Source organism: Oncorhynchus masou, chromosome 33 (assembly GCF_036934945.1).
Source record: "Oncorhynchus masou masou isolate Uvic2021 chromosome 33, UVic_Omas_1.1, whole genome shotgun sequence".
NCBI classification, from domain to species: domain Eukaryota; kingdom Metazoa; phylum Chordata; class Actinopteri; order Salmoniformes; family Salmonidae; genus Oncorhynchus; species Oncorhynchus masou.
The window spans coordinates 26,564,058-26,576,232 of NC_088244.1; the positions used below are offsets into that span (position 1 = coordinate 26,564,058).

Genomic DNA, 12,175 nt, shown 5'->3' on the forward strand with positions numbered 1-12,175 from the left:
CTGTCAAACGCTCCTTAAAATACTTCAGCGAGCAGGCCTTTCTAATCGACCTGGCCCGGTATCCTGGAAGGATATTGACCTCATCCCCGTCAGTAGAGGATGCCTGGTTGTTCTTTAAAAGTGTTTTCCTCACCATCTTAAATAAGCATGCCCCATTCAAAAAATGTAGAACTAAGAACATATATAGCCTCTGGTTCACTGCTGACTTGACTGCCCTTGACCAGCACAAAACATCCTGTAGCATACTGCATTAGCATCGAATAGCCCCGCGATATGCAACTTTTCAGGGAAGTCGGGAACAAATATATACAGTCAGTTAGGAAAGCAAAGACTAGCTTTTTCAAACAGAAATTTGCATCCTGTAGCACCAATTCCAAAACATTTTGGGACACTGTAAAGTCCATGGAGAATAAGACCACCTCCTCCCAGCTGCCCACTGCTCTGAGGCTAGGAAACACTGTCACCACCGATAAATCTACGATAATTGAGAATTTCATTAAGAATTTTTCTACGGCCGGTCATGCTATCCACCTGGCTACCCCTACCCCTACCTCGGCCAACAGCTCTGCAACCCCTGCGGCAACCTACCCAAGCCCCCCCGCTTCTCCTTCACCCAAATGCAGATAGCTGATGTTCTGAAAGAGCTGCAAAATCTGGACCCCTGCAAATCAGTTGGGCTAGACAATCTGGATCCTCTTTCTAAAATTATTCGCTGCAATTGTTGCAACCCCTATTACTAGCTTGTTCAAACTTTCTTTCGTATTGTCTGAGATCCCTAAAGATTAGAAAGCTGCCACGGTCATCCCCCACTTCAAAGGGGGAGACACTCTAGACCCAAACTGTTACAGACCTATATCCATCCTTCCCTGCCTTTCTAAAGTCTTCGAAAGCCAAGTTAACAAACAGATCACCGACCATTTCCCACCGTACCATCTCTGCTATGCAATCTGGTTTCCGAGCTGGTCCTGGGTGCACCTCAGCCACGCTCAAGGTCCTAAACAATATCATAACCACCATTGATAAAAGACAGTACTGTGCTTCTGTCCTCTTTGACCTGGCCAAGGCTTTCGACTCTGTCAATCACCTCATTCTTATCGGCAGACTCCATAGCCTTGGTTTCTCAAATGACTGCCTTGCCTGGTTCACCAACTACTTCTCAGATTTTATTTTATTTATTTTACCTTAGTAGGCAAGTCAGTTAAGAACAAATTTTTATTTTCAATGACGGCCTAGGAACAGTGGGTTAACTGCCTGTTCAGGGGCAGAACGACAGATTTTGTACCTTGTCAGCTCGGGGATTTGAACTTGCAAGCTTTCGGTTACTAGTCCAATAGCTCTAACCACTAGGCTACACTGCCGCCCCACTCTGATAGAGTTCATGGTGTCAAATCGGAGGGCCTGTTGTCCGGACCTCTGGCAGTCTCTATGGGGCTGCCACAGGGTTCAATTCTCGACTCTTTTCTCTGTATATATCAATGATGTCGCTCTTGCTGCTGGTGATTCTCTGATCCACCTCTATGCAGACGACACCATTCTGTATAGATCTGGCCCTTCTTTGGACACTGTGTTAACAAACCTCCAACCGAGCTTCAATGCCATACCGAGCTTCAATGCCATGCTCTTAAATGCTTGTAAAACTAAAAGCATGCTCTTCAACCGATCACTGCCTGCACCCGCACGCCCGACTAGCATCACTACTCTGGAGGGTTCCGTCTTAGAATATGTGGACAACTACAAATACCTTGGTGTCTGGTTAGACTGTAAACTCTCCTTCCAGACTCACATTAAGTATCTCCAATCCAAAATTAAATCTAGAATCGGCCTCCTATTTCGCAACAAAGCCTCCTTCACTCATGCTGCCAAACATACCCTCGTAAAACTGACTATCCTACCGATCCTTGACTTAGGCAGTCATTTATAAAATAGTCTCCAACACTCTACTCAGCAAATTGGATGTAGTCTATCACAGTGCCATCCGTTTTGTCACTAAAGCTCCATATACTACCCACCACTGCAACCTGTATGCTCTTGTTGGCTGGCCCTTGCTCCATATCCGTCGCCAAACCCACTGGCTCCAGGTCATCTATACGTATTTTCTAGGTAAAGCCCCGCCTTATCTCAGCTCACTGGTCACCATAGCAACACCACCCGTAGCACGCGCTCCAGCAGGTATATTTCGCTGGTCATCCCCAAAGCCAACACCTCCTTTGGCCACCTTTCCTTCCAGTTCTCTGCTGCCAATGACTGGAACAAATCGCAAAAAATAACTGAAGATGGAGACCCATATCTCCCTCTAAATTTAAGCATTGGCTGTCAGAGCAGCTTACCGATCACTGTACCTGTACACAGCCAATCTGTAAATAGCACACCCAACTACCTCATTCCCATATTGTTATTTATCTTCTTGCTCTTTTGCACCCCAGCGTCTCGACTTGCACATTATCATCTGCACATCTATCACTCCAGCGTTAATTTCTAAATTGAAATTATTTCGCCACTATGACCTATTTATTGCCTTTCCTCCCTAATCTTCTACATTTTCACACACTGTAGATATATTTTTCTATTGTGTTACTGACTGTACGTTTGTTTATCCCATGTGTAACTCTGTGTTGTTGTTTTTGTCACAATGCTTTGCTTTATCTTGGCCTTGTCGCAGTTGTAAATGAGAACTTGTTCTCAACTAGCCTACCTGGTTAAATAAAGGTGAAATAAAATACATTTGTTTTACACTTTTTTGGTTACTGCTAGATTCTTCTACTTTGAAGAATCTCATGTCAAATATATTTTGATTTGTTTAATTTCTTGCGACGAGCAATCCCATATCCGGGATTCTATTTATAGCCTCAAGCTCATTACCATAACGCAACGTTGACTATTCATGAAAATCGCAAATTAAATGAAATAAATATATTTGCTCTCAAGCTTAGCCTTTTGTTAACAACACTGTCATCTCAGATTTTCAAAAGATGCTTTTAAACCATAGCTAAACAAGCATTTGTGTAAGAGTATTGATAGCTAGCATAGCATGAAGCCTAGAATTCAGCAGGCAACATTTTCACAAAAACAAGAAAAGCATTCAAATAAAGTCATTTACCTTTGAAGAACTTCAGATGTTTTCAATGAGGAGACTCTCAGTTAGATAGCAAATGTTCAGTTTTTCAAAAAAGATTATTTGTGTAGGACAAATCGCTCCGTTTTGTTCATCACGTTTGGGTAAGAAAAAAACCTGAAAATTAAGTCATTAAAATGGGAACTTTTTCCAAATTAACTCCATAATATCGACAGAAACATGGCAAACGTTGTTTAGAATCAATCCTCAAGGTGTTTTTCACATATCTATTCGATGATAAATCACTCGTTGCAGTTAGGTTTCTCCTCTCTTCAAAATGGAAAAATGCACGCACCTGGAGATTACGCAATAGTTTCGACGGAGGACACCGGGCGGACACCTGGTAAATGTAGTCTCTTATGATCAATCTTCCAATGATATGCCTACAAATACGTCACAATGCTGCAGACACCTTGGGGAAACGACAGAAAGTACAGGCTCATTCCTGGCGCATTCACAGCCATATAAGGAGACATTGGAACACAGCGCATTCAAAATCTGGACCATTTCCTGTATGAAATTTCATCTTGGTTTCACCTGTAGCATTAGTTCTGGGGTACTCACAGATAATATCTTTGCAGTTTTGGAAACGTCAGAGTGTTTTCTTTCCTAGGCTGTCAATTACATGCATAGTCGAGAATCTTTTCGTGACAAAATATCTTGTTTAAAACGGGAACGTTTTTTATCCAAAAATTAAAAGAGCACCCCCTATCTCGAAGAAGTTTTAACACATTTTTGGTTACTACATGATTCCATATGTGTTATTTCATAGTTTTGATGTCTTCACTATGTAGAAAATAGTTTTAAAAAAAACATATCACATATCCTGTATGGTTGAATAGACAGTGATAACCTTATTGTCCCAAAACAGAACAAATAAAAATTAAATAAAAGCTGCGGCCAATACGTTTTGGGGCTCCAAGACAGAAACACTACAATGACCTTTGTCGCTAGGAAATGTCTCGCCCTCACAGGAGGATACTGAGCCGGGGTTGGGACCTGATTAGAATGAGGGTTTTACAGAAAAGCAGATTGATTTTGTTTGGTTAATTAATTTTTTGGGTAGTTAGTATGATATTTTAATTTTACCCAAATGTGAAATTTTTTGGTTACCATTATCCACCCGCATTGTAGGTGGCAGAATGCACATTTAATTGTTGCGAACGCCATTATACCATAGAAGAAGATCACCACACAGTAATCTCGTTTTCTCTAAACAAAATAGATATATATTTTTAAATGTTTGTTTTTCATCATGTCCGTATGGTGTTATGTGGCTGGCTGTGCTAATTAGATTCTGCAAGTAGTTACGGTTATCAATAATGATGTGACCAACGATTATCAGATGGGTTTTCAGGCTGAACTGATGGGTGATGTATTTCGACGACAGCTGAGAAGTGATGCGATACCATCGACATACTTTCCTTCACAACAAAATGGAAGATTCTCAATTAGAAGTAACTTAACGTCAGCTAGCCTAGTTGGACTAGCTGGGTAAGTTAGCTAGCTAACGTTACAGTCCTATTGAACTCTGGAAGTCATCAGCTAACGTTACATCATATCGCTAAGTTATCTTTTGGTATACACTGTCAATCAATTACGCGTATGGCTGCCATGGTAATCACTGCTAGACTGGTAGCTAGCTAAATTACCTTCAGCAGGGTGAACATGTTTGTTCGTTCTGATACTAGCTAAATGTTACTCTTATTTGGTATTTTAAACCCTTGTGTGGTAAACACTATGTTATTAAAAATAGAATTGTCGATATAGCTAACTCACGCTTTGTTTGCGTGTTGGTATTAATGATGAATGTGTATAAACCGTCTATAGTTGGCTAACACTCGTGGTGCCAATTTAGTGTCGCCAATATAGTTAGCTAACCGCAAACAGACAATATTGAAATGTCCATGTTAGGTATGCTTAGTTATCCAGTCTAATAGAGATCAATACAATTGGTGGGGTGGTTAAGTTGTGTAATCTATATTTTGTTGCAGGTGGTATAGAATCTTACACCATGATGCGCTTCCAACCCCCAGCTCAGCACAAGGTGAAGGTAAGTTGGCTAAGATAGCTCAATTTACAGTAAGTATGGTATTAACATGAATTGGGTAGTGTTTGTGTTGTGGGGTTACAGGTGGTTAGAGGTAGCCTGAGGGCCACAGAGTACCTTCCAGACCATAGTCTACCCCTCCTCTCTTTTGACCTTTTTTATTTTTGTGAAACTGGTTATCTGGAGTCATTCCACAGTGTCCTGCTGTTAAAATACCCCAAAGCAGGGGCATTTTGGGTACACAAGCATGAAGGAGTGACACAACCACCTCATTCTTCTCTCTGCAGAAAATACAATACAAAGACATGTCTACAAAATTCCCCTGCAAAGGGCTACTATTGACAAGAATGATTTGTCAAAGTCAATGGGCTGGGGGATGTTTTCAGACAGTACTTTGAGATGAGGAAGGGGGTTTTGGTTGTGCTTACAATACTACCTGAGAAAGTGTTTTAGATATACTTAAGTATCAAAAGTTAAAGTATAAATCATTTCAAATTCCTTATATTAAGCAAACCAGACGGCACAATTTTTATTTACGGTTAGCCAGGGGCACGCTCCAACACTCAGACAATGTTTACAAATGAAGCAGGTGTTTGAGTCTGCCAGTTCAGAGGCAGTAGGGATGACCAGGGATGTTCTCTTGATGTGTGTGAATTGGACCATTTTCCAGTTTTGCTAAGCATTCGAAATGTAACATACTTTTGGGTGTGAGGGAAAAATTTTGGAGTAAAAAGTACATTACTTTCATTAGAAATATAGTGGAGTAAAAGCAGTGAAATCTAAATAGTAAAGTACAGATACCTCAATCGCTCTCGCTTTGGGGGTACCATTTCTTCTCAATCTCCCATACACAACAATTCATACTGTGTTGAATACTGCCTTTCAAAGACTTTTCACACTTCCTTGAGCCCGCCCCAGCACATTCACTTTCCTCTCAAAAGCAGCTTCCAATGTTCCCCAAACAATATGCTAGCCGGTCCCATTCCGTTGATACCTTTACCACCAAAGGCCGTGTTGCCCTACATCCCTTCCACAAAGTGTGAAATGCTAACACCACAACCATGTCTTTTCCAGGAGATGTGCAGTACCAGGAAATATTATTCAAGAGGACCAAACAGTTGGTGGTTAAGAAGCCCCACACCACTTTCGGCAGAGCCTTATCCAGCTGGCCATTCACCGCAGACAGGACAAGCCCGTCGCCATAGCACAGAGTCTCCGCTTCCCCAGTGCACCATGCCAAACACAATTGCCAGTGTACCGAAGCCAGATAAAGGACTATGGCTGCATTTACACAGGCAGTCCAATTCTGATATTGTTTCACTAATGGGTCTTTTGGTCAATCAGATCATCTCTGAAAAAGATCTGTTGTGAAAAAATAGCAGAATTGGGCTGTGTGTGTAAACGCAGACAGTGTGATTCAGCATAAGATCATGTAGAACACACTGGAGGATACTGAGGGGAGGATGGCTCATAATAATGGCCAGGACGGAGCAAATGGAATGGTATCAAACACATTGAAACTGTTTGATGTATTTGATATCGTTCCACTCTAGCCATCAACATGAGCCCGTTATCCTCAATTAAGGTGTCTCCAACCCTGTTTCTGGAGAACTACCCTCCTGTAGGTTTATGCTCCTACCCTAGTTGTAACTAACCTAGTTCCTTTTTTAAAACCAGCTAATTATTAGACTCAGGTGTGCTAGGTTAGGGTTGGAGTGAACCTACAGGATGGTAGCTCTCCAGGAACAGGGTTGGAGAGCCCTGATTTAGAACCACCATCAAATAAATATAGATATTTTCTATTAGTCTTTTAAATTTGTCTGCCCTTGTGAATTCACAGAAGACATTTATATTAAAACTGTACAGGGCTCTGTAGCATCAAACAGATGCTAGACATTCAGATATCCCCTGTAGACTCTACAGATGGGGCTTATTCACCATAGTAACCTCCTTAACCAAGCCTCAGAGCGTCAGGGACTGACTGGGCCAACCCAACAGCAGGTCCCTCACAATGAGGGGTGGGCTTCAGCTTGGCACACAATTCCAAAACCACATGAGTGTGCTTGGGTTATATGGAGATTAGCATAAGTGCTATGTACTGGTTGTGCATCCCACCTAAACTTATCTGTAATTACTGTATTGGGCTGTAGTTCTGCTCTTGTTAGTGTATTTAAAAAAAAAATTCTATGCATTTTTGGTGTCCTGTTGTGCATATAAAATATGCTATAAAGCAATGATGCCAAAGCTGTGCAAATATTTGGAACTCATTGTACAAGATGAGATTTTTTTTTTTATATATATATAAATTATGTAAAACATGCATAATATGTGCAGTAGAGTGGGAAAGCATGGATGAGAATAAAGACTCAGTTGTGGCACCCCTTTGGGTGGGTCATAGTGCAAAAACATTTTAGGGACCATGGCCACAAGCAACACACTCCCTCTGTTGGACTCCTATGATAAAGCACTTGCATCACTCAGTTACTGTTGCTGAAAAACAATGTTTGAACATCATTGCATTGTTCGTAATAACGTTGAAAACGACTAATTCTCTCAGTTGTAACTGAGTACCTGTATATTAACTATAGACAGACCAAATCAACAAAGTGGTAATGAATAGTATAGTGATCTGGATGCACATTTTTTAAATAAACAGATTTGGTGTAACATGACAAGGGAATGGAATGGAGTACAACTTATATCGAGTCATTTGTTGACAAAAAAAACTAATGATTTTTAAATATCCAGTACACATGGTCTGTTTTTCTGCCACCAGCAGAGAGCGCCATTTCCACTTTAACCTTAAACTAGCCTGGACCGCCACTCTTCGCAACTTGATGTTTTATTTTGTTAGTTGTGAGGACGACGCTTCAATGGCACTTTTGTTTTGAAGAGAAAAGTCAAGCGAAAGGTTGATGCAGCGTTTAGCTAACTACCTACAGAGGTTGACTAGTTAGGTGGCTTGCTTAGTTGCTGCCTCAAGCTTCTTTTAATCACAACGACAGTCATTGAGTTTTGTTTGGTACACCAGAAGTATACCGAACAGAAAATAAAAACGCAACAAGCTAAAATTTCAAAGATTTTACTGAGTTACAGATCATATAAGGAAAGCAGTCAACTTAAATAATTGGGCCTTAATCTATGGATTTCACATGACTCGGCAGGGGTGCAGCCATGAATGGTCCTTGGAGGGCACACATCCAGTAAAATGTTGGATTACATAATGAATAGTGCTGAACAATTGGTGCTTTTTGTGGTCGTTTATGTTCAATTATTAAAATAATCACTGTTTTCAATTTTGATAATTTTGTAGACAGTAAATGCACTATGCATTATGTGGGTTGAATGCTATAACAAAATAAAACAAAAGTAGTGACTGCCCATTACTGCTTATCACTTATTAACCATAATTTATTCACATTATTTGTTTTATTTGACACATTTATTTTTTCATTCCAAGTCATCTCATCTCTGTAGCGCTGCTGCCTATACTGTCTGACAAATTCACTATTTGAGTAGTTCTTCAAAGTAAAAAAGGCATGCTTTTTATATGACTGATGAATGCCAAAGTATCAAACACTTAGATCATGTATTTTCAGGTAGTGATACCAGTGGTGTAAAGTACTTAAGTAAAAAGTACTACTCAAGTAGTTTTGGGGGGTATTTGTGCTTTACTTTACAATTTAAATCAAATTTATTTATATAGCCCTTCGTACATCAGCTGATATCTCAAAGTGCTGTACAGAAACCCAGCCTAAAACCCCAAACAGCAAGCAATGCAGGTGTAGAAGCACGGTGGTTAGGAAAAACTCCCTAGAAAGGCCAAAACCTAGGAAGAAACCTAGAGAGGAACCAGGCTATGTGGGGTGGCCAGTCCTCTTCTGGCTGTGCCGGGTAGAGATTATAACAGAACATGGCCAAGATGTTCATAAATGACCAGCATGGTCGAATAATAATAAGGCAGAACAGTTGAAACTGGAGCAGCAGCACGGCCAGGTGGACTGGGGACATCATGTCAGGTAGTCCTGGGGCATGGTCCTAGGGCTCAGGTCCTCCGAGAGAGAGAAGGAGAGAATTAGAGAACTTCACCCCATTGGCGTTGTTCCTATTTTGTTGCATTACAACCTGTGAATTAAATGGATTTTTATTTGAATTTTGTGTAATGGACATACACAAAATATACCAAACTGGTGAAATGAAATAAAACAAATGTCTTATTTCAAAAAATTCTAAAAAGAGAAGTGGTGCGTGTATATTTATTCACCCCCTTTGCTATGAAGCCCCTAAATAAGATCTGGTGCATCCAATTACCTTCAGAAGTCACATAATTAGTTAAATAAAGTCCACCTGTGTGCAATCTAAGAGGCACATGATCTGTCACATGATCTCAGTATATCTACACCTGTTCTGAAAGGCCCCAGAGCCTGCAATACCACTAAGCAAGGGGGACCACCAAGCAAGCAGCACCATGAAGACCAAGGAGCTCTCAAAACAGGTCAGGGACAAAGTTGTGGAGAGGTACAGATCAGGGTTGGGTTATAAAAACATATCTGAAACTTTGAACATCCCACTGAGCACCATTAAATCCATTATTAAAGAATGGAAAGGATATGGCACCACAACAAAACTGCCAAGAGAGGGCCGCCCAGCAAAACTCACGGACCAGGCAAGGAGGGCATTAATCAGAGAGGCAACAAAGAGACCAAAGATATCCCGGAAGGAGCTGCAAAGCTCCATAGCTGAGATTGGAGTATCTGTCCATAGGACCACTTTAAGCTGTACACTTTACAGAAGAGTGGCCAGAAAAAAAGCCATTGCTTAAAGAAAAAAACGTTTAGTGTTCTCCAAAAGGCACGTGGGAGACTCCCCAAACATATGAAAGAAGGTACTCTGGTCAAATGAGACTAAAATTTTGTTTTTTGGCCATCAAGGATAACGCTATGTCTGGGGCAAATCCAACACCTCTCATGACCCCGAGACTACCATCCCTGTGGGGATGTTTTTCATCGGCAGGGACTGGGAAACTGGTTAGAATTGAAGGAATGATGGATGGCGCTAAATACAGGGAGATTCTTGAGGGAAAGCTATTTACATCTTCCAGAGATTTGAGACTGGGACGGAGGTTCACCTTCCAGCATGAATACTTTTGCAATAAACTGTAAATAAAATGTACTTTTTACTCCATACATTTTCCCTGACACCCAAAAGTACTCGTTACATTTCGAATGCTTAGCAGGACAGGAAAATGGTCCAATTCACACTTCAAGAGAACATCCCTGGTCATCCCTACTGCCTCTTATCTGGCAGACTCACTAAACACAGATGCTTCATTTGTAAATTATGTCTGAGTGTTTGAGTGCCCCTGGCTATCCGTAAATAACTAAAAACTAGAAAATTGTGTCGTCTGGTTTGCTTAATATAAGGAATGTAAAATTATACTTTTACTTTTGATACTTATGTATATTTTAGCAATTACATTTACTTTAGATACTTAAGTATTTAAAACAGAATACTTTGACTTTTACTAAAGTAGTATTTTATTGAGTGACTTACTTTTACTTGAGTAATTTTCTACTAGGGTATTTTTACTTAAGTATGACAATGATGTACTTTTTCCACCACTGAGTGATACCATGCAAAGCAACTGTTTTCTGTCCCTCAAACTTTCTCTTTTCTCTGTTTGCTCCACACAGACCCGACAGTAAGTGAGCACGCAATGGATTACGGTCATTGTAGTGGATTACCACGTTTTATGTGCTAAACTATGTAGAATATTGGTCTGTTTGAAACTTCAACTCCCTACTACATAGCACGGTTTGGGATTGATCTGATTTATCTTTACAGAAACTGAGCATCAAGCTCACAGAAGAAAAAAAAAACTACGAAATGGAATTCAAATAATTTCACCAATGTAGGTCAATTAGTTATATATAAAAAAAAGACTTTTCGGTTAATCATTCAGCACTAATGTTGAAAATATTTGACTGCAGAATGTATTACCCAGCCTTGAATCAATGATGCTGTCGGTCTGATCAAGGAGTCAATCTGCTAGTTAAATTACGTTACTGGATAGGTGACAAACTATGTCCCCTGAGCAGGCTATTGTTATTTAATGTTTACAGGAAACATAAATACATTCAACACATGAATAGATACATTTTATGCAAGGAGTTAGCCACCCAGCTATTTCTGTGCATGAGAAAACAAGAAGTGACGCACTGTATTTCCTCCACAATTCATTGTATGGGCACAGATAGAACAATGAGCCAGATGTTTCATCGGATGTGTAAATCTGACGCATCCTGTTGGCTTTTTCACCCACCACTAAATATGGTGATGAGAGGAAGCCCAGTGGCTGGCGGTGGGAGAAGATGGAGAACAAATATAGAAAACCCGTTGTCAAATGTCAATTTAAAATATGTTGTTTTCCAATGAGACAGCTTTTAAACAAATTAAAACAGAACTGAAAAGGAGAAGAACAATCTAAACAGAACGTGTCCATATTTAGTCCTTTGAATATTTAAATAAATGTATTTTAAAATAAATAACAATCATAAATGCAACAAAACAAGAGGATGCAAACACATTTATGTATCTCTTCAAAGCGAAAAATATGATTTTGGCCGATGTTCTGCTTATTTTCTCATCTATGAAACATTCGATCTCAGTACAGTTTTCTGTTCCCCAAACTAGACTCTGTTACGGAGAGTGGACTAAGTTTAGTAGACTTTACCCTTTGCCAAAGTTTTTAAAGTTGCTTGTTTAGAAGGAGTTCAAGGGCAAATTGAGTTAATGCACACCCCCACTTCAGAGTTCCCTAACCGAAATATGCAAATAGATGCTAGAACATGCCAATAGGATCACACTAGCTAGTGCCTGGCTCGGCCCACCTCCTTGCTTGTTCTGCCCATTATGGTTCATTTGCCCCCATTGGAAACGACAGGCTGTGGTCTATCTTGGGTTAGTTATAAGAAATCTTTGGTATGGGCGTGTGGCTGACTGGCTAGGTTGCA

General features: G+C 40.3%; 1 long non-coding RNA gene across 1 annotated transcript; it reads left to right on the plus strand.

Moving 5' to 3' along the window:
* Positions 1-4,127: 4,127 nt before the first annotated feature.
* Positions 4,128-8,543, plus strand: LOC135528160 (uncharacterized). The gene is made up of 3 exons (XR_010453511.1): positions 4,128-4,606; positions 5,107-5,165; positions 6,237-8,543. It is a non-coding gene; the product is annotated as an uncharacterized LOC135528160 (long non-coding RNA).
* The last annotated feature ends 3,632 nt before the right edge of the window (positions 8,544-12,175 follow it).